At 34.9% G+C, this 27,580-nt stretch overlaps 1 long non-coding RNA gene and 1 pseudogene across 2 annotated transcripts in view; both read left to right on the top strand.

The window, feature by feature from the left end:
- Window positions 1–27,580, top strand: part of LOC144301622 (uncharacterized) — a 114,313-nt gene that overhangs the window by 54,890 nt on the left and 31,843 nt on the right. The window lies entirely within an intron of this gene.
- On the top strand, window positions 8,600–8,943 carry LOC144301621 (mitochondrial import inner membrane translocase subunit TIM14 pseudogene; annotated as a pseudogene).

Genomic DNA, 27,580 nt, shown 5'->3' with positions numbered 1-27,580 from the left:
TTAAAACATGGTAGTGGAAAGATATTTTAGCAAAACTATTTCTAATGATTTCCAACTGCCAAACCACTAGCTTCCTTTAATTTGGGCTTTCCCTTGTTAATGCACAACATTCTTAGTGGTTGGAAAATCTTCAAAGAAAAACCAAGAAAGAAAAAAAAATACAAGTAAAACAAAACTTTTCTTTTTTAATGCCAACAAGCATGAAAAATATATAATAATCTAAACAGACATAAACTTTGGTGCAAAAGAAGATGAGATATTATATTCTTTCTCCTTCCCAAATCCACCAGCTACAATGCACTGGCTTGGGGAGGAAAGTCTTGGCATAGGATGCAAGAGTTTTCTTGTGGTGGTGGGCTACCTAGTATTAACATTGACATTGAATGAACTCTTTTTTCTGAGTTACCAGATTGTGATTAAATAAATATTTATTGTACGCAGACCATTCATTAAAAACAGAACAAAATAAACAAACAAAATACCAAACAAAACTCCATTCAACATCAGTTGAATGTGTTGTGGGTTGAATTGTATCTCCCCTCCCCCACCAATTCCTTAGTACCTCACAATGTGACTTTATTTGAAAATAGAGTCATTGTAGATATAATGAGCTAAACAATGTTGAAATCCTACTGGAATAGGGTAGGCCACTAATCTAATATGATGGTGTCCCATACAAAGGGGACATTTGAAATTAGGTACAGAGGGAGAACATTACGTGAAGATGAAGGCAAAAATCAAAATGATACAACAGGAGCTAAGGAATCCTAAAGATTGCTAGAAAACCTCTAAAAGCTAGGAGAGAGAGGTGGAACCAATTTTCCCTCACAGCCATCAGAAAGAACCAACTCTGTTGACATTTTGGATCTGGGACTCCTAGGCTCCAGAAGTGTGGGACAATAAATTTCTGTTGTCTTAGCCACTCAGTCTGCGGCCCTTTGTTATGGCAGCATGAGCAAACAAATATAATATTCAATATACTCTTCCTTGGTGGGGGGTGGTGGTGGTGATGTTTAAACGAAGATGATTCATAGATGTAAACAACAGACCACAATACAGATGTAACCAGCAGGTGTACTCCCTAGGTGAGGAAAAGAGGAGTGAACTGGAGAGAAAAACTGAGAAGCGAGCAGCTATACACTCTGACCACAGAAAGTATTTGGGGACCCATATCTGCAGTATTTTTAAGATCAAGCTGTTTTGATTTTGGGCATAATAGCCTCAGTGAATAGGGCCAAAGAGCTTTTCAGGGGCCTGTTAAGTATACCTGAGATGGTAACAAACAAAACAAAACAAAACAAAACAAAACAGAATATCAATTTATATAAATACCATCACAAAGTGAAAATCAATAAAATTTTGATTGGCTATCTATACATGTAACATGTGATCTTGGTTACTTATGAAATTGATATTCAAAATTACTTTATAATAACTGAAAAGTATTAGAAGGCTAGATTATGTTTGATTCAGCATGGACTCCCAAGGTTATATGATAATTTTCAAGAAATAAAAACCAAGGACAAATTAAACATAACTCACTCATAGCTCATATAGGAATTTAAAGGAAAAATTACACAGAATTTTTATCAACACATTATAGCACACACTGATATTTGAAGTGTGGTTGTGTTTTAATATGCATATATACAATATTACAAAGGATATCTAAGAGTAACAGTGCCTAGAATGTAAAGTGACTCAAAATGGAGCATATCAGGGGTCAAACGGAATATTTAGTAATAAAACTGTCATTACTCACCTTATGGATTTGTGAAGAACTAATTAACATTTAAAAATGCTGAAGTTTTATGAAGCATGTGAATTATCAGCAAAGCAGAAATGGTTCACCTTAACCCATATGATAAAGATTTTAATATTTTCAAGTAAAAGTTATAAAATAAATGAGTCACACGAAATACAGCATAGGGGATAGAGTCAATGATAATGTAATAACTGGTGACAGATGGTAGCTACACCTATTGTGGTGAGCATTTTACAATGTACATTATTGAATTATGATGCTGTACACCTGAAATTATTATATTATGTCAACTACACTTTAATTAAAAATAAGAAAACAGATTGAAAACATAAGATATTTGTATAAACTTTAAATGGAAATCTTCATGGATTTAAAAAAAAAAAAAACATTTGAATAAGGCAACTCCTCAAAATCTCCCCGGATTTTAAATCAATGAGACATGTGGCGAAAATAAGAAATCAAGATTTGTTTCCTAGAGTGATTTTAAATGAAAAAATGTTGACTTTCCAAATTTAACAGAAAGGCCATAAGACATCCTAGACTATTTCAATTGAGTGAATTTCAAGTTCTTTGAATGTTTCTTGTTACTAATATTTTCATCAAATCAACTATTTCAATTTGAAGAAAGTAGTTTTTGTGTACTTTCCAAAAGTGTTTTCTTTGATTAAAATAATGCTGATTATAAGTATTTATGAGTATTTTGACCTTAAAAAATTGTTATTGATATTTAGATTGGCTCTCAATCCCCATTTCATCTTCCTTCATTGATTCGAAGGTTAAACCGTGCCTCCAAACTTTCTTAAAGCTTGGCTATTGGAAGTGAATTAGGGTCATCTAGGCAGAGGTACTCAAGCCAAACCAGAAGGCAGATTATGACACATAGACAATCTTCCTGCAACTTCTTAATGTTGCTAATCTTTTGTAAGTTCCAAGAGATAACAGGGTTCATTCTTCAGCAATCCTGGGTGTCAGTAAAGAGATTTATTGATCCGGCTCCCTTTCTTTTAGAATAAGGCTTTAGAAATGAATTTTTTTTCAGATTCCTAATCTTGAAAATAGCATGATTTCAATGGTGGCCACAAACACATAGTTTCCCTTTCGGGTCCATTTGGAACGTGTTCCTTCAATCCATCCAATGATACCGAGTCCTTACTTATGTCCCTTTTCCCATAAGACACTTAATATGGTTTGTATTTCTCAACTGAATCTTTACTAATATATATTTAAATCAGAATACATTGATGTATATCACTGAAAGATTGAGAAATATATTCTTGCTACTTTATTAGCCAAACTTCCAACTGCGATTAAAGATTTGTATGAGCTAAAAGCCTTTGCCTACAGACTATTGTGTCTATGATTTGGAAGTCATGGGTGAAGCTGTAAAGATTCTTATATACCAATAACATGCAATAAACTAGAAAATGCTAATTCTATAATGATGATGTTGGTCAAGGCCAGAGATCTATTTAGATTCCAAGACCACACTAGAATCTTGATTTCATTCTATTGGTTCTATTAGTCATATTATCTCCTATGGTCAGCAGGCTCTGCTAATTAATTTAAGAGAGCCTTTCAAGAATGAGCCTAGCTATTAGGTGCCATTGAAGGCATAGTCACATTTCCAGCATTTGGAAAACTGAGTAAATATGAGGCTAGTAAAAAAGAATTGCCACACAGAGAGCTTGGAATAAGAGCAAACTATGGCTGCTCTTATGTTGCACAAGCCCTTTTGTGACTAGACTTGGCTCACTTCCAAGTTGCAGGAGACATCTCAGTGTTCTCCAATGAGAACTATTCTTGAGTCACTCTTACCTGGAGCTCAGCACCTAAACTTCCCCATGGGTTACCAAAAATAATTTCATCACTGCCCTTCTCCCTTACCAAGTCTAAAGATTGCTTTTCAAGTGCTCATTTTCTGCCTCTGGATTGGCTGTTTTCCAAGGTAACTGCACTTGACATTTCCAACTGTCTTCATAGAAAACAGCCTTCTCTCTATATATAGTTTGCCTATATCTTAGGACTTCATGAACAGAATCCATCAGAATAAATGAATTCTACATATCACTGAATTTGTCCATATCTGAGTTACTTCATATAAAAGTAACTCCATGAATGGATCTTTAATTGTGGGTTCTATAGTAGACTTCAGCAATCTGGGACAGGTCATCTTTATGGTCAGCTAGCGTGGAATCCAAATATATCACAACATCCTTGCTTTCTCTATCTTGAGCAAATGCTAGAACACCACCACAGACTCATTTGCCAAGAAACAATAAATGTAATTAGGGGAAGTGCAGTCTAAATCCATATTTATAAAAGAAACATTTCTAAGTGGGATTCTAATCAACAGACATAATGAATGAAGAGTCTTGCATATTATCGAGTAGCACAGTTTAGTTTCTTGGAGCCAGGATGTCTGGACAGTCAACATCCCAGAATGGGAACTTTGCTTAAATATTGCATAACTGAAAGCCTATTAAAGTGATTATCTGTGAATTGAAAGCCCATTAAAGTGATTATCTGCAAACAATACACTTCCCTGTTCTGAAGGTAACTTTAAGTCTCAAACTCAAAACTCATAAACCTAGTTTATAGCTTTCAAGTGTTTTTTGTTGTTGTTGTTTTGTTTTCTAAGCATCAAAATTAAAAAACAAACAAACAAGCAATAAAAACCCCCGGTGTCCAGAATCTGCTGTTGCATATAGAAACCTTGAACTTTTGTAGAAGGTGAGCTATTGCAGAGGAACAACTGGGCCGGAGGGAGCAAGATCAGTTACTAGACAGAGATAGCACACATAAAATGCATCGACCTGTAATCATTTGGTCCTCCTAGTTTTTTGTCATAGTTCAGTTGTCATATAGAGATAATGATTTGCATAATCAGCAAATTCCAATCCTGCTTATCTTCTTATTTAGTAATTATGTTCCCTATTAGCTTACTAGGGCTGCCAAAACAAAGTACCACAGACCAGGTGACTTAAAAAACAGAAATTTATTTTCTCTCTGTTCTGGAGGCTGGTGGTCTGAGATTTGGGTGTTGGCAGAAGTGGTTTCTTCTGAGGCCTCTCTCTTTAGCTTGCAGATGGCCAACTTCTCTCTGTTTCACATGTGTCTGTATCCTAGCCTCTTCTCTTTAGGGATACTAGTCTTATTGGATTAGGGCCCATCCTAATTATATCTCTGAAATTTAATTACCTCTTTACCTACTACTCCAAATATTGTCACATTTAAGGTACTGGGTATTACTGTGGGGGACATAACTCAACCCATACCACATTCCTTGCTCCAATTTGTCCTTTATCCCTCCAATTTCCCAAAAAATGTCTGCCTTCTTTTAGCCAAATTAATGCAAATATTGAAATCAATATGATGATGTGCCTTCTGTCAGTTTACACAATGTTTAAAACTCATATTCTATAATGCTTTTTGCATCCTGTGGGTCTTTTCTCTCTGAAAATGAATTATAAAAATATTAAGTGTCAAGAACATTGCTCAGGAAATTGGAGTATAATGAAAATATATAACCATTGAATGAGATAAATGCGTAAAACATTTTGATCACCCCTTATTTTGACCATGCAGGATGTACATGATATTTTCTGCTGTTCCAAATAACATAACGAATATATTTACACAGACATACCTATTAGTGCATTTAATTATCCTCTAACATAAATTCCTAGGAAGATGAATTACTATTTCTAAGAATGTGCACATTTCTAAGGCCTTTAGGATATTCCTCCAAAATTGTTTTTTGGAATGAGGTTATTGTACATATTACAACATATCACTAATGACAAAAATAAATAATCATTTTTCATAATTATGTGCAAAACAAAGTGCTTATTGTTCAAATTGCATTTCTTCATTTAACTTGATAATACTTTGGCATTTTATTTATTTATTTTCATCTATGCATATCCTTTGCCAGTTTTTCCACTAACATAATTAAGTTAATCTAATTGATCTGTAGAAAGTTATCATAAAGGTCAATTTGAAAATTGATTATAGGGCAGCCCCTGTGGCACAGCGGTTTAGCGCTGCCTGCAGCCCGGGGTGTGATCCTGGAGACCCAGGATCGAGTCCCACGTCCGGCTCCCTGCATGGAGCCTGCTTCTCCCTCTGCCTGTGTCTCTGCCTCTCTCTCTCTCTCTGAATAAATAAATAAATAAATCTTTAAAAAAAGAAAAGAAAATTGATTATAATGGTTTGTCTGCACTTATGTTTCAGTAATGCAAATTTACCTACTTGAATTACCCATAGGTTTTTTTTTTTTTAATAGGAAACAGTACCGTAGAATTTTTGAAATACATCCTGTAAAAAAGAAGAATTGCATAAATTTACAGAGTCCATGTGCCTATTTATATATATTTGTTTATAAGACCAAGTTCAGGACAGTTCAATTAAATGTTTATCCCCTTCATTTGCTATTTTAATAGAAAATAAATGCCGTCTCATTATTTCATTTTCTTCTTTCTTGCTTTAAATAAGGGAACTCTACATTTCTTTTAAGAAAGATAGAGAATGAAGTTGCTTGGTTGTCATCCTCTTAAATGAGGGTAGGGCCACTAAACCACTGGCACGGGAAAGCTCCTTTAAAGGATGTTCATGGCTACAGAGTATCAGGGCAAGAAAAATATAGAAATATTATCTAGAGGTACTAAGAACATATATCCCAAGGAAAAGGAAAAGGAAAAGGATGTGTGGTGAGGGCTGGAGGCTGCAAGAAATGTGTAAAAGTAATGATGGAGACAAGGTAATTATGGAAGGGGGTGATGGTCCTTAATATTGGAAGAGTTTTCATCCAGAAAGAAGGTCAAGCTTACAGTAATGACTGCTTAACTGTTTGTTTCTTAAATTCCACATATGAGTGAAATCATATGGTATTTGTCTCTCTGACTGAGTTATTTTGCTTGGCACAATTCACTCTAGTTCTATCCATGTTGTTGCAAATGGCAAGATTTCATTCTTTTTGATGGCTGAGTGATGGCCATTGTGTATACGTGTGTGTGTGTGTGTGTGTGTGTGTGTACTGCATCTTCTCAATCCATTCATCAGAAACAAAACAGATGAACACAGGGGAAGGGAAGGAAAAATAAAATAAAATGAAAATTGAGAGGAAGGCAAACCATAAATGACATTGAACTCTAGGAAACAAACTGAGGATTACTGGAGGGAATACGGGGGAAGGAAAGGACAATTGGGTGATGGGCATTAAGGAGGGCACTTGATGTAATGAGCACTGGGTGTTCTATACAACTGATGAATCACCGTATTCTACCTCTGAAACTTATAAAAAAAGTGGGGGAAAATGACTGCATAACTACTAATACAAACCATCAGTAAAAATTAAAGGAAGGTAGGAATTGGCTTAATATAAGATAATCCTTCTAAATTTACAGCTTTTAAAATAACAAAATGTAAAGTTTTCCTCTCTACATTTGATAGTGAAACCTATCATTGAAAGAATTCAAACTATAGCTATATGACAGTCCTTGGGCAATAATTTAGAAGGTCTACTTATAGTCCATAGCATAAGAAAAGAACAAAATAGGATAAATGGCTATTAAGATCATTTGCAGTTCATTGATTCTCAGTTCATCCTCAGATAATTTGGCTGTGTTTTCCTATGGTTTCATGGAAAATAACAGGAAGCATTTTATTTATTGCAATATATTAAAGTATAGAAATTGTGCCAAAGGAAAAATTATGATTAGATGAACGCCCCTCTTTATAATTACTAAAATCTTGGAAACATGTTTTTGTTAAATCTGAAGATAATGATTTAACTGCGATAAGGCGATTATATTAAGTTCAAAGGAAGCGCATAAAACTGGCTTTTGTAAAATAAATATTTGGAGCATGCTTTTAATGGTGATATTTTATTACAAATCATATACATAAATAATAAGGTGAAATAAAGGGATAATATTGGGTCTTTGTGTGGATCCAAGAAAAACTAATTGTTACAAAAAGAATGTATCATAAATATTAAATTCTTTTGCTTTGTTTTCTCCTAAACTCACATTCCTGTCCGCTTCCCACATGCAGAGTAAAGCCATGCGTCCCAAGTATTCCAGGATAACAGGGAGCAAGTTATGGATCCCTTTGACAAACAGACTACTAAAAAACAATTAGGATTGAAACTTCAGGTATGATAGATAAAGGCTCTTCCTAATTTCCTTTCAAATATCAAAAACCAAGCCTAGAAGTTACAAGTTGTGTGTGTATAGCTGTTTTCCTCAGTATGAGGAACATACTCCTTCCACAGTGACAGCAAAAATAATTTTGTTGGGGGTCCCGGGTGGCTCAGTCAGCTTGGTTTCCACTCAGGGCATGATCTCAGGATCATGAGATCAAGCCCAGAGCTGGGTCCAGTGCTCAGTGTGGAATCTTCTTGATTTTCTCTCCTTTCTCTGTGCCTCCTGCTCATGCTCTCTTTCTCTCTCTTTCTCTCTCTCTCTCTCTGTCTCTCAAATAAATGAATGCATTAAAAAAATAATAACTTTATAGAATGGCCTTTATATTGGTAGACAGTTGGCAATGATATGGCAACAGCAATCTAAAAAAAAATTGTGTTACTATTCACATTAATATAAGAAGGTATTTTAACACTGCTGTTATAATCTAGAAAAGATTCTGTTCATTTAAGCAAATGTTCAAAACAAGAATTTAATTTTGATGGTACTACTATTTAAAATTCCATTTTGGGTTTGGTGCCTGCTGCTGGCGGCCACATGATAATCTGCTAGAGGCATGGGAACTGGCGGCTGTGGCCTTTGGGCTGGGATGAACCACACGCTCTGGAAACTGAGGAGCTGAGCCAGAGCCATGGCCAGCACAGTGGTAGCAGCTGGACTGACCATTGCAGCTGCAGGATTTGCAGGCTGTTATTTTTTGCAAGCCATCAAACATATGGAGCCTTGCATAAAACAAGGGCTTTTTAAAAAATCTGCATTCGGTGGTGGTTATATAGAAGTGGGTTTGAACCCCAAATGACAAAATGAGAAGCAGTATTAATGCTAGGTGTAAGTCCTACTGCCAATAAAGGAAAAATCTGAGATATTCATCGACAGATTATGCTTTTAAGTCACCTGGACAAGGGAGGATCTCCTTATACAGCAGCCAAAAACAATGAAGCTAAAGTTTTACTAGAAGGTCAAGCTAAAAAATAAAGCAAATGGGTGATGAATTTTAAGTTCTTGTTAGTTCATGTATCTGAGTGCCAGTTTTTTTTTTTTTATAATAAAATGCCTCAAAGCTAAAAAAAAAATCTTTTTTTTTTAAACTAGATTTTATTTCTTGCTACGGCATGGGAAGGTGATACTTTGGGAGCGTCAAGGCCCAAATTTTCAGTTAAGCATGGGAGAGCATTACTGATCAATCATTTTCTTAATTCAATTACAAAGCTTTTCTAAGAAACTTTTCCTCTAAGCTTTATTTATCTAAGCATTCTCTCCACTTCAAATTTCATGGCAACACTATTGTTTATAAGAAATTTGTAGCTAAAGTAACTTAGATATGATCTAGGCCCTCTAGAGACTTTTTTAAATCTTGGAAGAAGAACAAGTCTGTACAAATATAAGGTGATGAGAAAGAAGGTAAGTGTGGGCACTCTCAAAAAATTTCATGAGAGTGATCAGGGTGGGACACAAGTTGCAAGAGCCTCCACGGGAAATCAGTTTACTATTGAATAAAATAATAGAAATGCAACTATTGTAAACTATTATAACTAATGGTACTAATGGAAGTAGAAGTTTTTCCCCCTTTGTCTTCTGCTCTTTTTCTTCTTTCTTTTTCTGATAAGAACTACCAGATAATGTCTTAGACTTTGCTTATTAGTAGTATTTATTATTTAAAGAATTTATAGGCTGCAACAATATATTGTCTTGTACTTTTCGTTGGAGGAAGTGTTTTGATAAATTCAGTTGAGTTAATATAGAAATAGATACAGAGCTTTTAATTATTTTTATAATCCTCTTTTTTCCCAAGTTTTTTATTTCAATTCCAGCTATATAAAACACAGTACAGTATTAGTTTCAGGTATTCAATTTAGTGACTCACCACTTATGTATAACACCCGGACCTCATCATTTATGTCAGTATTGATATATTTTATTTCTCAAAGATTTGTCCTTATCATTGAACTCCTTGAGTTTGTTGGAATTAAGTTGTTCATATATTCCACTATTACATGTGTATGCTTAGTAAGATTTATAATGAGATCCTTGCTGTAATTCCTGATATTTGCGATTTTCTATTTCCTACGTTGCTTTTTCCTTGACCATTCCTGCTAGTAGTTTAACTAATATTAAAAAAAATACAACTTTTGTGTTTGTTAATTTGTCCGTTTTCTACTTTTTTAGAAAATAAATCTATGTATTTTAAATTCTGCTGACTTTATTACTTCCTTCTTTTACTTAATTTGTGTATAAATGATTTTCTAGCTGCAGAAGATGGAAAATTCTATCACTGATTTTATTTTTTTTAATATTTTATTTATTTGAGAGAGAGAGAGCAGAGTGAAAAAGAGAACACAAGCTGTGGGGAGAGGCAAAGGAGAGGGAGAAGCAGGCTCCCCGCTGAGTGAGAAACCCCATGTGGGGCTCCATCTCAAGACCCTGAGATCATGACCTGAGCTGAAGGTAGAAAGAAACTTAGCCAACTGAGCCACAAAGGCACCCCTCTATCACTGATTTTAAACTTTCTTATTGTCTTAAAATATTTATAGCTAGGTATTTCCCCCTTAGCTCCATCTCAGCGGCACCCCATACATTTTGATAAGTTGTGTTGTGATCAGAATTGAATTCAGACACTTGTGAGTACAGCATATTGTACAGAGAAGTTGAATCCCTGTGTTGTACACGTGAAGCAAATGTGATATTGTGTGTCAACTATACTCAATCTTTAAAAAAAAAGAATTAAATTCAGATCTTTTTATAATTCAATTGTGATTTCTTGTTTTATCATATTAATTATTTAGAGGTATGTGGCTTAATTTGGTTCATCTACATATAGTTTTTATTGTTCTTGTTTTGGAGTTTGCGAAGCTTCCCATGTCGGCAGGTTAGTGCTTTTCTCCAAACCTAAAGTACTTTTGGCTGTTACATCATTAAAATTTTTCTTTATTCTTTTTTTTCTTTTGTGGAATCTAATTACATGTACACCAGATATGTTGATATTGTCTGATAAGTCATCAAAGCTATATTTAAAAAATTATTTTCTTGATTTTTAAGATTAATTTCTCTTGAAGTTCTTTAAATTCATTGATCCTTTCCTCTGTAAACTTTATACAATATATTTTTAATGAACCATACTTTTTTAAGCAGCTTTAGACTTATAAATGCAAATTGAAAATATAGTACAAGGAGTTCCTATACAACTTTTCACAGTTTCTCCTACTATTTACATGTCAGATTACTATGGTACATAAGTAACAAATAATTAACCAGTATTAATTTATTATTATTTGCTAAAATCAATACTTTATTCTGATTTCCTTAGTTTTCACCTAATATTTTTTTCTTTTCCAGGATGTCACCCAGTATACTGAATTATGTGTAACTATCATGTGTCCTTAGGCTTCTCTGGGCTAACAGTTTCTCAGATTTTATCTTGTTTTTGTTGGCTTTGACAGTTTTGAGGAATACTGATTAGTTTTACTGGAGCATGCCCATTACTAGAATTTATGTAATGTTTTTCTCATGAATAGATTGAAGCTATGGATTTTGGAAAGGAAAATTTCAGAAATGAGGTGTTATTTTTATCCTATCAAGACTATATGATAAAAATGATTTATGAATACTGATATTGACTTCAATCACCTAGTACCCACCCAAAGTAGCATTTGCCAGACTTCACTGTAAGTTATACTTTGCCTCCAATTCTATACTGACTATTTGAGGGAAATCTCTGTGTGCGCAGCATAACTCTCTGTGAGTTATGCTTTTGCTTTAGAGTGGAGTGTCTACATAAACTATTTGGAATACTTCTTCATGAGAGATTTCTTACTTTTCTCCCATGTGTTTATTCAATCATTTATTCATATCAGCTTGGACCCATGGATATGTATTTCATACTTTAGATTGTAATCTAATACTACTTTATTTATTTTGTTGCCTAAATTGTTTTAACTTTAGACATTGGAAGCTCTATCAATTGATTATCCAGTATATTTATTTATTTATTTTGTTGTGTATATTGATTGTCCTTTCCTTTAAAGTTCTTTGAGGTTTTTTATTATCCCTTGAGATTCCCTCTTCATTAAATAATTATGACCAATACTTCCTTTATATCTTGACATTTATATAATAGTTGGTTTAAATTGCTTGTCATCTAATTCTAACATGTGTGTTATCTCAGGGTCCCTTTATACTGATTGATTTGTGTCTGGACTATGTGTCACTTTTTTCTCATTCTTGGCATGTCCAGATTTTGTTATTGCATAAGTAATACTGCCTTTAATATTTTTAGAGATTCTAGATTCTGTTATTTTCCTCTGAAGAGTGTTAATTTTTGGTATAGTTTGCTTTTTCAATTACTGAATCATTGGTAAGAGACTTGTCACTTCTCTTCTGGAAGCTTGGTTTTATATTTTGATAGACTATATCTTTTTCAAGTTCACTGCAAATCTTTTAATTTTAGCACACAGTATTTTTCTACCATATAACCTTTCTTGTTTTTTAATGAAAAGGCTGAGATTTATCTGAGATCTTCTTATTTAGCAGGACCCTTTATTTGAAATTTTATCTCTTTTTGATGGGCAACAGAATAAATCTTTGTACTTCATTTTCACTTTCTAGTTTGGGTTATAATGGATTTGTTTGATTATTACTCGATTCTTCTGTACATATTCAGTCCAGGGTCAGCCAAGAAGTCGAGAAGAGTTTACATGCAGATTTTACTTAGATATTCAGGCTCCTCTCTACTGTGACTGACTTTCTTTCTGGGACTTCTTCCCTCATTTTCAAGTCATTCTAGCCCCAGACCTATATCCTGATACCTCAATCCAAAATAACAGTGTTTGGTGCTGGGAGGACTTTGGTGTCCCTTAGGGGAAAAGAATGTATAAATGACAGTCTCACCATTGCCATTCTCTTTTTCAAGGGCCAAATCTTATGTAGTTTTGCTCATTCTTGTTTTGTCTCCACAGTCTTCAAATATCTGGGTTTTTTTTCTTATATTTGTGAATAGTTTTAAAGTTGAGTAGTCTGATACATGATATCCTGCAATTTTTGGAATTAGAACTATCATTTGATTGCTTTTTAAATGATATTCAGAAATATCTTCTAAAAAACCTGGGATAGATGGTGAAAGTGTGAACAATTAACTTTAGTCATAGAGGTTTATAGTAATAAGTGGTTATATAATAAGGTTTATACTTAATAAGTAATTAAGTAATAAGTAATAAGTAATATAGTTTTTTTTCAAGGGAATAAAATTTTATGGATGAGAACTTCTAATGTATGTTTTGCAGAGAGCACAAAAGAGATGCTGGCAGATTTTGTAGCTCTGCTATTGGATTTACTCTCTATAACAAAATATACATGTTTTTCTGTTTTTATTTAAAACTACCAACTTTGCTACCTTTGGCTGATGTAAAGATTTCAGTATGTAAAGTGCTATAAGTTCAAAGAGAAAAAAAAATGGACACATGGATTTGAATAATTGATCTGCTCATTGCTAGCTAGCTTTATAGCCTCAGAAAACTTTTAAGATCTCTTTGACCTTTATGCTCATCACCTATAAACAGAAAAAAAATATACTATTAATGACTTAATTTTGAAGAGAAGACTCAATCCTACAATATAATTGTTATCCTATAGTTGTTCTTATTGCCAAACATATGCCATACTACCTTCTTCTAAGCCTACTTTAAGTCATGGAAAGAAAAGTAAAGTTTTTGGTTTTTAATTTATATGATTAATTCCAAGGAAGTTTGACAAGCAATATACTTACTGCCTGTGTTGCTAGTCTTGTTGATAAATGTTTTAGAGCTAGAGGGATTCAATACTGTATCTGGGTCTCAGCCAGCTGCTGAGGAAGCAGGAAACAAAATCCAGCTCCCAGATTGGGAGGTTATCAAGTTCTAGGCAGGGTGTCAATGTCTATTAGTTGGTGGGGAGGAAGGAGTTGAATAAGGAAAAGTCTGATATCCAATAGTGGGTATTGAAAATGATTCAAAATTTAATAAATATGTAGCATGGTCATACATTTCTTTTTTTTTTTTTTTAATGGTCATACGTTTCTGTTGGAAGTTTCATTTAAGGTGCTCTTAAAAGGCCAGATTTTTTTTAACTGAAGAGGAAAATTAGTGAAGATATTTTAAAAGTTAGACTTCACATAGCATTACTCACATACCAGAATTACTGAGGCTATATCCTAAAGTAACCCCATTGTCTTCCTTTAGTGAAAAGTACAGTCTAATAAGTAAGAAAAAGTAAGAAAAAATTCTGAATATGAGAGTTGCTTAGGATGTGATACAGCTGTGGAAGACAAAATAAAGTAGAATCCTCAGAAAATTCTGAGATAAAGCAACATTTCAAAACTATATAGGGTTATTTGTAGATTTACTAGAAACAACATGCATTAACATATTAATATACCACATGAATTTATTTTCTACATATTGCACATTCACTTGTCTAAGTAGAGTGGACTCATGTATATTGTTTTGTTTTGTTGTTTTTTGTCATTTTGTTTTGTGAGATTTTTTTGTTGTTTTTGTTATTGATGTTTTAACGATTGCAGCCATTTAAATACACCAGATAAAAATTTAAGATACAAATTCTGTATCATCTTAACAGGAATTTGACATACACTTCTTGTTTGAAATATCACAAAGTTAAGAAAAGCCTGCTATTCCCCATTTAAAAACATTTAGTTAAAATTTTTTTTTAAATCTTAAAAAAATAATTCTTACAATCATTGGGAAAATATATTTAATTGAAAAGAAGAGAAAAATCAATAACCCAGTAAATTATAAGTAAGTGAGGATGAGGTACATCCCTCTCTTGATTGTTATGGAATATTCAATCTTTACCAGAGTGCTGGAAACATAGAAGAAAGTCAAGGAATATTTACAAAATGAAAAAAATAAATAAATGAATGACTGTAATATGTATGGCTTCCTGGTGCCAGAATTCTAAGTATTGTACTGATGGAGAATTAATTACTACCTATTTCCCTTTATTATATTCTACTCTTTCACTGTGTAGGGAAACTATGAATATTGCCCTAAAAGCAAAGCTGCCTGATATTAAATCCTAAATTGAAAACACACCAACCTGGGGATGAGCTTATGCAGATTTGCATAAGCTGTACAGTTTTGTACAAACTGACACAATGGTGTATTCTATCCCAGAGGACAAGAGAATTGAGAAATAAAGGAGGTGGGAAACATATTTTATTTTCCCCAAGCCTGGAATAAACCCTACAGAGAAGAGTGAAGCAAATATTTGAGCCCATCCTGTTGTCTGGGGGATATGAGATAAAGAGTGAATTTGTGCTTCACTGTTGCTCAGACCCATTTCAGGACTGTTTGAATCAAGAAACTGATAGATGTGTAGAAACCAGAAATTCTATGATTAGTGTACAGTTCTTTCTTTCCCTCCCACATGGTTCATCGTGGGTGGAGATTCTTCATTTATGTTGTGAATTGAGAGACGAGAGGGATCCAAGAAGATTGCAAAACAAGCTGAGGCAACAGTGAGAGGATCTCCAAGGCAGGTTGAAAAGACTTGCATCCAAGCAGAATGGGAGCCATGATGAGAATCAGAAGAGAGATACATTAGAGCAAAATATGTATCCCCCACTTATAATTCTAAAGTGAGTTGGAAACTTCCAATACTTCCTAGGAATGTGGGATGAATAAATATAGACTTTTCCTACCTCTCTTCTTTCTCAAAAAGAAATGGTATACAGACCATGTCTGGGTGAGACTGAGAATTAGAGCTTGTCTCTGAGTGTGAATCTCATTCTGGGTTCCTTCTGTTTTAGCCATGTCTGTCTCATATCTTCTTCCTCATTTCAAGATCACGATTGCTGGCTCTAAATTTTTAGGTAGGTGAATAATATCATTGGAGTTGCATAGTTGGAAGTCCAATTTTGCCTAGAGTCATGTTGATTCCTCCAATAAGTATTATCTATAAGAAAAGATAATATTTTGATCTGCTACCCATTTGACTCAGTTTTACTTCTAAATTGAGTTTAAATTTAAAAGTGAGGTGGATAGAGAAAAGACAATTGAATCTGACTTTTATATTGTGGTGTTTATCTACTTTTTTTTGCCATACTTCACTGGATGTGGAACGTACTTTATCACACCATTTCAGCTGTGCTTGACCATACGGCTGCTTTGGTGAATGAATAGGAAAGGAAGAGATAGTGACCCAGTGAGAAGACCCTAAGGGCTGCCATGTGTTTTTTATTCTCCTCCTGGAGTTCTGCCATCCACTATGAGAAGAGTAGATCCCATTGAGCTGCTAGGCACTGGCACCCATTGGAGCAGACTTGAACTTACCATATCTCCTGTAGCTGGGCTGTTCTGGTTGACTCTACACATTTGTGAGAAAAATAAATGTTTGTGTTGTTTTAAGTCAGTAAGAATATAGGGTTGTTCATGATGCAATTAAAACTCCTACAAAAAGCCTGGAACCTCAGAGGCATTGCCAAGGAGTTGCCAGGGAACCAAATGTGTACTAACAAGTGAGTTCCAGTGTTGTTCCTGCCAAAAAGTAAAAGAGAACAAGAAGCAGGCCTCTCCCTTCCTACCCCCAGTGATGAACAATCCACCTAGAAGAACTTGCCTTTTTTTTTTTTTTTTTTTTTGGCAACTGGAGACTTGTAAACTGTGAGGGTTAGGGAAAAACTGGGAGAGGGGAAGGACAGATCAATATGGAGTTGTGAGCCGGCCTGCTACTGACAGACAATTCTGATTTGATCTAGGAATTCACAGAAAAGGACAAATGGAAGAATTATAATGAGCTAGTTTAAGGAATTCATACTAGGGAAACAGAGGCTGCAAGTCAGAAATTAAATTCAGATATATAAATAAAGAAAATATATTGCTTTGACACACCCAAATAATAATCTATGAATCATATGCCCAGCACATTTCTTAAGCAAATTGCAGTATCACAAGTCTCACAGTCTTTAGATGTCCCAAAGAAAGGATTTCCTAAAGTCATTTACAAGGAAAAGAATTTAAGGCCAACCACCATGGCCATGACTTACTGGTTTCCAGTGGGAACTACTTAAATGACCTGTTCCATGTCTGTTCACATGTTCAGCCTTCTTTATCTTCTTGGTATACAGATCCACTGCCATCTCAGCAAGTCTGAGTATACTCATCTCTTCTGGGGATCTCATATATTATTAGGAAATGTCAAAGAAAATTGTTCCCATTGATCTGGTCAGTGACCATATTTCTTTTAGGTAGATCTATAGGTTTAGGAGTCACACCTACATAGAAATTTTTTATTTTCCTTTTTGAGATGTATTCCCTTTCTGTGCACTGTTTTGTCAGAGAAACATTTTCCTAATGGTATGGAAGGTAGAGTTTCTTAAATATCGCCATATTGATTGCTATGGACTGAATATGTCCTCCTAAAATTCATGTGTTAAAATCCTAATGCCTAGTGTGATGGTATTAGAAGATGTGGTCTTTGAGAGGCTCTGCTGTCATGAACAGATTAGAGCCTTTTAAGAGGATTCAGAGCCTTAGCCCCTTCCTCCATGTGAGAACACAGCAATAAAGCACCAGCTATGAACCAGGAAGAGTCCTCACCACAGTACAAACATACTGGCTCCTTGACCTTGGATTTCCCAGCCTCCGGAACTTTAAGAAATAAATTTCTGTTGTTTATAAACTTTCCAGGCAGTGGCACTGTTATAGCAGCATAAAATGACTAAGACATTGACACAATGCCATTCTTTGGAGTTCATGTCTCCCTGCTTTTTTAGTGAGATGTCAAGTTACTAATATCAATCCTATTTTCAATTCAATGACCTACATTTTATCTCACCTCTTTTTATGCTCTGTTTGAAGAAAAAAAAAAAAAAGTAAGCTCTTCTTCTCCAGATGAATCACATTTAAGCCTCTGGGCATCCGAAAACAATATAAATAATAGTCAATTTACTCCCATGAGGCACAGGGGCTCATTAAGAAAATTAAGAACACACACATGAAACAATCTCAACAGTCACCATATGCTATGTTGGCAAAATTAGGCCTATTTATCATTCTATCATCAGTATAATCTAAAATATTAAGCAGATCAAGCATTTTTGAGTTTCACAAGCTAAGTAGAAAAGAGAACATAAAGTGCTTAATAGAGCATAATTGGGAAATTTCTATTTCTAGGCCACCTTGATGGTAATTCCACCATGGGCTGAAATGCTTAAGTTGTTGTCACACTCATTTTACATGTCAGTGTGTCTGAACAATGTCATTGCCAACTCTATCCCTCTAGGAATCCACCTAGGTGTTGGCTCTGGTAACTTCAGAAGAGAGGGTTGTCAGCACTGCTGGCTGAGCAGATGAGGACAAATAAATATTCATACTCTGCTCCTTGCATGTGACACTTGTATTGTGAAATCAATGTCCACATTTCAAAAACATCGCCCAAATTTACCTCCCTTAATCCAAAGAGGAAGCCATCTAAAAAATACTCTTTTCTTGGTCACTTAGGGATTCAAAAAAGAGGAAGGAGAAAATTGGGGATTATTAAATTATAGTTTTCTTGTTCTTAATGGAAATGCAAGGGAGCCCAATGAGGATCCTGAAGATTAGTTACCAAGTATCAAGATGTGTCTATAGCATATTAAGAAGGACTTAGAAGGTAATAAAATTTTGTTATAGACCTTTCACTATTGTACTTTTCATTAAGTTACCTCAAAATATGCAGTTACTTTGCTGCACACTATAGAGCATTTTTAGTAACCTCTTTTTAACATTTCTGTTAAAAAAATATTTTGATGAGTTGAAAAGGTATGTAATGTGTATTCTAAGATGTGTAGTATGACATAGAAAAAACACCAACAATACCAATTATATAACATAGCTAATCAAGATGTAGATAATTTTAGATGCAGTAGAAAATAAGTCAGCATGTTCAAGAGGTGGATCACATCTGTCTGATTTACTTGAGCTTGGAGTGTTGAGAATACATGTAGAAGTGTAGCTAGGTAAAGGCCAAAATGAATTCTTTGATGTTTTCTGCTTCTTTACACAAATATATTTCCTTCTCTATAGTCTTTAGTTTCAAAACAACAACAACGACAACAACAACAAAACAATAACAATAGCAACAGCAACAACAAAACAGTGTAAAGGCCAGGACTACATAGCCCTTTTCTCCACTTCCCATCTACATCTCTTTAAAAAGAGCAGAGTTACTGGGTTCCCATGTGTGACAGACACTACGTATGCATGTGCCTGAAAGCCTGCAAAAGGATGGAAAGGTGCCATTGACCTTAAGGATTATTTTGCTTCTCTTCTGGGTAACCATTCACTGTGGCAACTGTCATGGAACAACCCCCACTAACTGTTTCTGCATACAAGGAAGGTGGTTAGGGGAGAGGGAGAGAAATACAGAAGGTAGAGAAGAGAAAGGGGACACCATCTGTACAGGAGTATTTGCTCCTGTATGAGACAGTATGAGGGAGTATGAGAGAGCTCATACATCCTAATGATTTAAACCATTGGTTTTATTCTGATAGATCTGTGAAGGTATTTCATTAATAATGAAAGACAAGGATGTCTTCTATCACCTTGTTACCTCTATAGCAAGATTCATCCACCTAGCTCAATTATATAAGCTCAAAATAATGTGTGTTCTGATATTTCCAGCTGGTGGGGATGCTTTTGGGTTGTAACTAATATAGATTTTTCAAGAGCTAGTAAACTATTATTACTGTCACATATTTCCCCAGGGCCCAGAAGATACATCTAAAGTAGTTATTGATGAAATAAGGAAAAAAATCTCTGACCACCTGCAATCAACCCATAAATCAGCAGTGCTGTCATTCAGGACATAGATACTGGACAACAAAATCCACTCCAAAGAGCACAGGATGGGAAAATATTATTTTATTAAGTAGTTCGTTAATTAACATGTATTCACTGGCCTAGTCCAAAAATATTATGGAAGTTTATAGAAATACATATAATGCAGTAAGTGAAAATAAAATGTAAAATAAATGTCTACGTGGAGTTGGTTGACTACTTGATGTGATCAGATAGAGGAACTGGCATGGATGAAGAAAAGCATGGCTATCCACATGTAGTTCAGACCACTCGATGAACCACATGCCAGTCTTCAGGGAAGCCTAAGGTGAAAACAAGTACAAGTAGCTTGGAATGTATGTACCATTATGATATCCTCTTACTATTTTTTAATGTGTCAAATAAAATAACTACACAGTTGTAAAATTTATATATGCTAAAATGAGAAATTTCATTAGTAACACCTACCAGATTGAATTTCTCAAGACAGGAAACAAAAAAATAGGGACTTTTATTACACCATTTTCCAAAATAGATAATTGTAAACATTTTAAAAAAATTTAATGATTTTATTTATTCATGAGAGACACACAGAAAGAGGCAGAAACACAGGCAGAGGGAGAAACAGGCTCCCTGTGTGGAGCCTGAGGTGGGACTGAATCCCAGGACTCCAGGATTATGACCTGTGCCAAAGGCAGACAGTCAATCATTGAGCCACTTAGGTGCCTGCCCCTAATTAAACATTTACTTATAGGAATAAACAACAGGTAAGAAAGAGGAACCATAAACCTCACTGAGGTATATAGGAGGGTATATTTTGTTGAGTTTTTATCCACATAAAAGTGTAACTCAAACATTGAATTAATTTGTTTTTTAAAAATTTAATATAAAATGGTGTTCCCAGCCTGGTTTTAAAAAATAGTTTTAACAATTTAAAACTTTGTGAGGCCTACAAAATATACTTCAAAAATCTCTTATTAAAAAACATCTTTTATTAACATTGCCAATTTTGTAAAAACATAATTTTAATTTTTTAAATTCCTCATCCTGGGTGCCTATTTTTAATTATAAGTGTAAGAATGCTACTGAATCACATTAAAATCTCATATGAAGTGATTATATTTATTTTCATTGTTTTTAAGTGAAGCTACACATTTTTCCTGTCAACTCTTTCCTTTGTTGCACAAGTTCACATATTCTTGCTACTGAATTCCATATCAGAGGTGTCACATACTTGTGTTGTGTATATCCTTGGAAATATCCCCTTTAAATGTTGTCAAACAAAGATAAGGGATTGCATAACATTTTCAAGTATATGAGAGACAGAGATCATTTCTGGTTTTTTTTTTTTTTTAAAGAGTGAACAAAAACTCACACCTACAGTTTGTGGCTTGCTAAAAGTCACATAGCTGGTATGCAAGCAAGGATAGAGCAAGGGGTAGGAACCAGGTTTAGTAATTTCTACTGATTTCTCTTTTCACTGTATTATCATCTTTCATCTTCAAATTCACCCCTTTGAGAAAATGGATTTTGGTTAGAAAATATTACTTAGTCAACACACATCTTTAGGATTAGTTGCAATGTAATGGCATTTTATACTTAGATTGGTAATTTGTTTTATATTGGTAAACTACGTATGCAATGCGCACACACAAACACACACACACACACACACACACTTTGACATGGTTTGGTGAGAAATTTCCAGAGAGAATCATTTATCATAAATAAGAATCATACTTCTGTGTTGGAACCGTATAAAAAAACTCTATATAGACACTCAGATGTAATCTGCAAAAGGGTACTACGCAGAAGAAATTGCTCCAAATTTTGAGTTAGAGCCTCCTGCATTCAAATTCTGCTGTATTATCCTAAAACCTATTGACATCTTTATTTTTTTTTCTCTCCTACTTCCTTTACTTCCTTTCTAATCCTTTCTGTTTCTTCCTCTTTTCCTCATTCACTCTCTTCTTTCTTTACTTCTTTCCTTTCTGAATAATTTAACCAACAAGCTATTAGGTATCCAAAATGAGAAATAGGACCTGGCAAGAGTTGGGCCTGGAGAGAAAAGTGACTTATCAGGGAGAGGTCCAGCAAGGTCAAGAGATTAGATACACAGGCAAATCATTGCAAATGGCAAGCTGTCATTCTTTTTTGATGGCTGAATAATATTCCATTTCATATATCACTTCTTTATTCATCAGTCAATGGACATTTAGGCTCTTTCCAAATTTTGGCAAATGTTAATAATGCTGCAACATTGGGGTACATGTGTCCCTTTGAATCAGCACTTTTGTATCCTTTGGATAAATACCTAATAGTGCAATTGCTGGATGGTAGGGTACTTCTATTTTTTACTTTTTTTTTTTTTTTTTTTAGATTTTATTTATTTATTCATGAGAGACAGAGAGAGAGAGAGAGGCAGAAAGACACAGGCAGAGGGAGAAGCAGCAGGCTCCATGCAGGGAACCCGACTGACATGGGACATGATCCCGGGTCTCCAGGATCACACCCTGGGCTGAAGGCAGTGCTAAACTGCTGAACCACCGGGGCTGCCCTATTTTTAACTTTTTGAGGATATTCCATACAGTTTTCCAGAGTGGCTACACCAGTTTCATTCACATCAACAGTGCAAAAGAATTCCTTTTTTTCCTCACTCTTACCACCTATTATCTCTTAGCATAATGTCTTTAAAGAGCCATCTATGTTGTAGCAGGTCTCAGAATTTCATTCCATTTTAAAACTGGGTAATATTCTTCTGAATGAATGTATTGCATACATTTCATTTATTTATTCATCTGTCTATGGGCATTTGAAATGTTTCTACCTTTTTGCCAAAGGGCTATGAACATTAATGTGAAAATATCTGTCCTAACCCTGCTTTGAATTACTTTGCCTATTTATATAGAAGAGGAATTGCTGGATCATATGGCAATTTTATGTTTAATTTGTTGAGGGATCATCATACTGTTTACCTCATTACCAGTACCATTTTGTATTATCACTAGCAACACACAAAGGTTTTGATTTCTCTCCATCCTCACCAACACTTGTTTTTTTTTTTTCTTTTTCACTTGAGATAGACATGTTTCCTTATTTAATCCCTAAAGTAGAAACATATTTTATAGGACAAAAGAAATTAAATATTCTATCTCCTCTGTGATTACTACCTTCTCCTGTTAATCATTCTGCAATGTATTGAACACATGCTATGAGCCAAGCACTTCTATCAGCTGTAAAAAGAATTAATGATTTGTTGGTCTAATGCTCATGAAAATCTGAATCATCACTAATGGCTCTTTTCTCAGAACCTGAGTATCAAGGTCAAGTTTGATGCCAATATATATACCAAAATCCACTTCTGATTAAAAACTTGCATTTTAATTTATTTAATAAATATTTCTTAAATATCAGACACTGTCTTTAGTTTTAGGGAAAGATGGTGAGTAAAAAGTAATAAAAAGTAGTCTCCATCATGGCATTTACAGGCTAATGGAAACATTGATCAAACAATGACACAAATAAGTATTTAATTACAGCTACAGTAAGTGCTATCAAGAACAGTTACTCAATAATTCATATTCATGACTTGGAAGGAAAGTTGTTGTTGTTGTTGTTGTTGTTGTTGTTGTTTCCCCGGGATGCCTGGGTGACTCAGAGGTTTGAGTGTCTGCCTTCAGCTCAGGGCATGATCCCAGTTCAGGGATCGAGTCCCACATTGGACTCCCTTTGCGAGGAGCCTGCTTCTCCCTTTGCCTGTGCGTCTGCCTCTCTCTCTGTGTCTCTCATGAATAAATAAATAAAACCTTTAAAAAAATTTTTTTTTCTTTCAAATTAATAGAAACAAGTCTTTATTAAGTAACTTTCAGTATCAGGATAATAAAACTCTTATAATTCTCCTTATAGCAAATATTTAATATTGCTTTGGCCAACTTAAGTTAAAGGCCTTTTCATAAAATATTGTCTTAACTTTACTCAAATTAAATTTATAATGCCTTTGACTTCCCTTCATATATACAATGCAAGAGTCTAGTAAAATAAGCAAATATTAAACTATATTGATAATTTATCTTTTTCAGATTGTGTTGTTTAGAAATAGCACATGCACCCAATATATGTCTGCTCCTTGGCTTATTAGTTGCAGTGTACAATGCAACACAATGCAAAATGCGTTTGGTGAACATTCATCCATATCTATAAGATGGCAGCTAAAGATTAGGTTTTAATACTGACATTTAACTATTCTATAAGTAATTAGCATTACATTATACTATGTCATCAAGGCAAGTTTTTATACTGAAAACAATTAAAATAAGACTAGTTTACAAACATTTTTACAAAATGTAACTCTTCAAGTGGAAATAAGAAAAAAAAATAAAATTTGTCTATTTACTATTCAGTACACACAAATATCAATTTTTCTTATACTGAGAAAAAAGCTGTTGTGTGTCAGGAAAATAATACTTTAAAAAATAATTACCAAGAAAATCCACCAACATAATGTTTGTCCTTTCAATACCAACTGAGATCAAACAAAGCTTTCCTAAAGAAGTGACATTGGTACTGAGATTAGAAAGACAAATAGAAATCTACCTGGGAAAAGAGAAAACAGAAAACAAAGAAAAGGGATTTTCAAGAAAACAAAGTCCCTTTGCCTGGAGGGCACATAGTGGAAAAATGCTAATCTGAGTGAGGCACAGAGTGAGCGGATACTTAGCACAAACGTCCTCTGAGTTTAGTAAGAGTCAGATTGTACTAATAAGAATTGATTAATATTTTAAAAGCTTTTTTTTTTAAAGACTTTATTCATGAGACACACAAAGGGAGAGAGAGAGAGAGAGAGAGGCAGAGACATAGGCGGAGAGAGAAACAGGCTCCATGCAGGGAGCCCGACTTGGGACTCCATCCCTGGACTCCAGGATCACGCCCTGGGCTGAAGGCAGGTGCTCAAATGCTGAGCCACCCAGGCATCCCAGAATTGATTAATGATTTAAGCACAAGATGTCTTTTAATGATCAAAGAGGAGATTTCAATTAGGCAGTTGCAGTGACATGTCTGGTGTTCAGAGGAGGGGTCTGAGAGGTGGATGTGAACTTGGGAATACTAGTTAGCATGTGCTTTGTAGTTAAAGCCATGTGTATAGACCAGATTTCCAGGGACAGAGCTTAGAATAAGAAGAAAAGAGCCAGGGTCCAAACCTTGAAGAATTCTAACCATGAGTAATCCAGAATAGGAGGGGAATGGGATAGAAAATGAACAACCAGTGAGACAAGTAACAACAACCAACCAAACAAACAAAAACAAAGATAAATCCAGGAAAAGGTGGAGGTTGAAAGGTGGAGGTTTTTACAAAGGTGCAGCTAATCATATAATAATGTTGGACTTTGCTGGAATGTCAAGAGAGGTGACACCTGAAAACTCTCCACTGGACCAATGAAGAAACTGAGGGAGGACACATTTTGTACTAGACCAAAAAAAATAGGTAGAAGGTGAAAAAAATATCAAGAAAAGCAAAATACACTATTGTTTTCAAGACATTCGGTTATGAAGATGTCAGGAAGACAGCGCGGTGCCTGGAGGAGTGTGCTTGCTGGAGGGAGAGATTATTTGACCTTTTGTTTTAGATACTGAAGACTTAAAAACAAAAGGAGAAGGATCTAGGTAAAAGATGAAGGAGGGAAAACAACAATTGAAGCATCTAAGATCTAGAGAGAGGTCAGGTTCAGTGCACAGGAGGAAGAAAAGGCCTTTGATGGATTGGTGGGATCTTCTTTTATTTTACAAAGGTGAATAGGGACAGGGCGGGCAGATGCAGGAAGGTTTATTGATGACCTCTCATCTCATTTCTGGCTCTACTTATGTCTCCATGACTGGAAACCACCAACATGTTCAGGGCCTGTTTTCTTATATATACATTAAAGAAGTGGGATTGGATAACTTAATACTTAAATTACTTTCAACCCTAAAATTCACTAAATTGTTCCCTATTTTCAATTCTGACAATATCAGATGACTTTTACATCTTGCATACCACTGGATTTTATGTGAACAGTTGTTTTGTTATCATTTATGGCAATATGTGTAGTTCATAGGGATCCTGTGTGTGACTTGTAGTGAACTAATATATTTTTTTCTTTTGTTCTCCCTGATTGTAGTTACTGATGTGAGCAGTAGTTTGTTGTGGTATTTTGATAACTACAAGGGCTAAAGATCTCAAGAAAATGAAGGAAAAATTTAGAGGGGCTTTCCTTTTGGTTCTAACCTCACTTCTCTGAGGTTGGAACTTCAGGCTTTATTTCTTAGAAATATTTTTTCAAGCAGCTTTATTGTGGTACAATAGGCAAAGCCCTGTACCACGTGGATGGTTCAGTCAGTTGAGTGTCCAACTCTTGATTTTGGCTCAGGTCTTGATCTCCGGGTCTTGGGATCAAGCCCCATGATGAGCTTCCCACTCAATAGGAGAGTCTGCTTGAGATTCTCTTCCTCTGTCCCTCCCTCCACTTATACACACACAGACACAGACACACACACTCTTAAATAAATAAATATATCTTAAAAAATAGAACCTTGCACCTTCTCAATGTATACAATTTGATGAGTGGGACATCTGCATGCACCTGTGACACCGTTAGGATGACTATCAAAACTAAAAGGTAAGTGCTAGCAAGAATGTGGAGAAAAGGAAACTTTAATATACTGTTGATGGGAATATAAAATGGTGCAGCCATTATGAAAAATAGTAAAAAACTAAAAATAGAACTAGCATATGATCTGGCAATCTCACTTCTGGATGTATATCTAAAAGAAGTGAAACCAGGATTTAGAAGTAGCATCTGCACTCCCTTATTAAATGCAGTCTTATTCACAATAGCCAAATTCTTGGTATATTAGGAACATATAGACCTTTCACTGACAACTTTTAAGAGTCCTAAACCAAATCTTATTAATGATGGCTCACATTAGCTGTTCTAGGTGACCTCAAGTTGTCTGTGGTATTTTTGAAGGGTAATACTAATAATGGTTAATTCATTTTGTGACACAATCACAAAATTTAAGTCTGGCTTCAATATTTCAGAAAAAGGATGAAATTGTGTGGTTCATGTTGACCCTCACAAATAGACTTAAAGTTATCATGAAAGATATACAGTGATATCAGTGTGGGCTGGGCATTTGTACTTTTACCCCTCAGGGTGTTGTTGTTGTTGTTGTTATTGTTCAGTCCATTTTTGAGCCACCTAAACTGAGTGCCTGTAGGCACCAGCCTCACTACATGCCTTCCTGGCTTCCTTACAATGTCAGTATCAGGACTGCCACCTATGGAAGAAGAAACATGTCTTCCTGTCTTAACATAAAACTACCCTATGATCCAACAATTGTACTACAGGGTATTTAGCCAAAGGATACAAAAAAACTGATTTGAAGGGATACATGCACCCCCATGTTTATAGCAGCATCATCAACAATAGCAAAATTATGGAAAAAGCCCAAGTATTCATCAACTGATGAATGGATAAAGGAGATTTGGTGTATATGTACAATGGAATATTACTCAGCCATCAAAAAGAATGAGAGCTTGCCATTTGCAACAACACACATGGAGCTAGAGAGTACTATGCTAAGTGAAATAAATCAGAGAAAGACAAATATCATATGATTTCACTCACGTGTGGAACTTAAGAAACAAAACAGATGAATGTAGGGAAAAAAAGAAAGGCAAAACAAGAAACAGACTCTTAACTACAGAGAAAAACCTGATGGTTACCCTCAGGGAGGTGGGTAGGAGGATGGGGAAAATAGGTGATGGG

This window comes from Canis aureus, chromosome 30 (assembly GCF_053574225.1).
Source record: "Canis aureus isolate CA01 chromosome 30, VMU_Caureus_v.1.0, whole genome shotgun sequence".
Taxonomy (NCBI): domain Eukaryota; kingdom Metazoa; phylum Chordata; class Mammalia; order Carnivora; family Canidae; genus Canis; species Canis aureus.
This window is presented reverse-complemented; position numbering and strand designations above follow the sequence as displayed.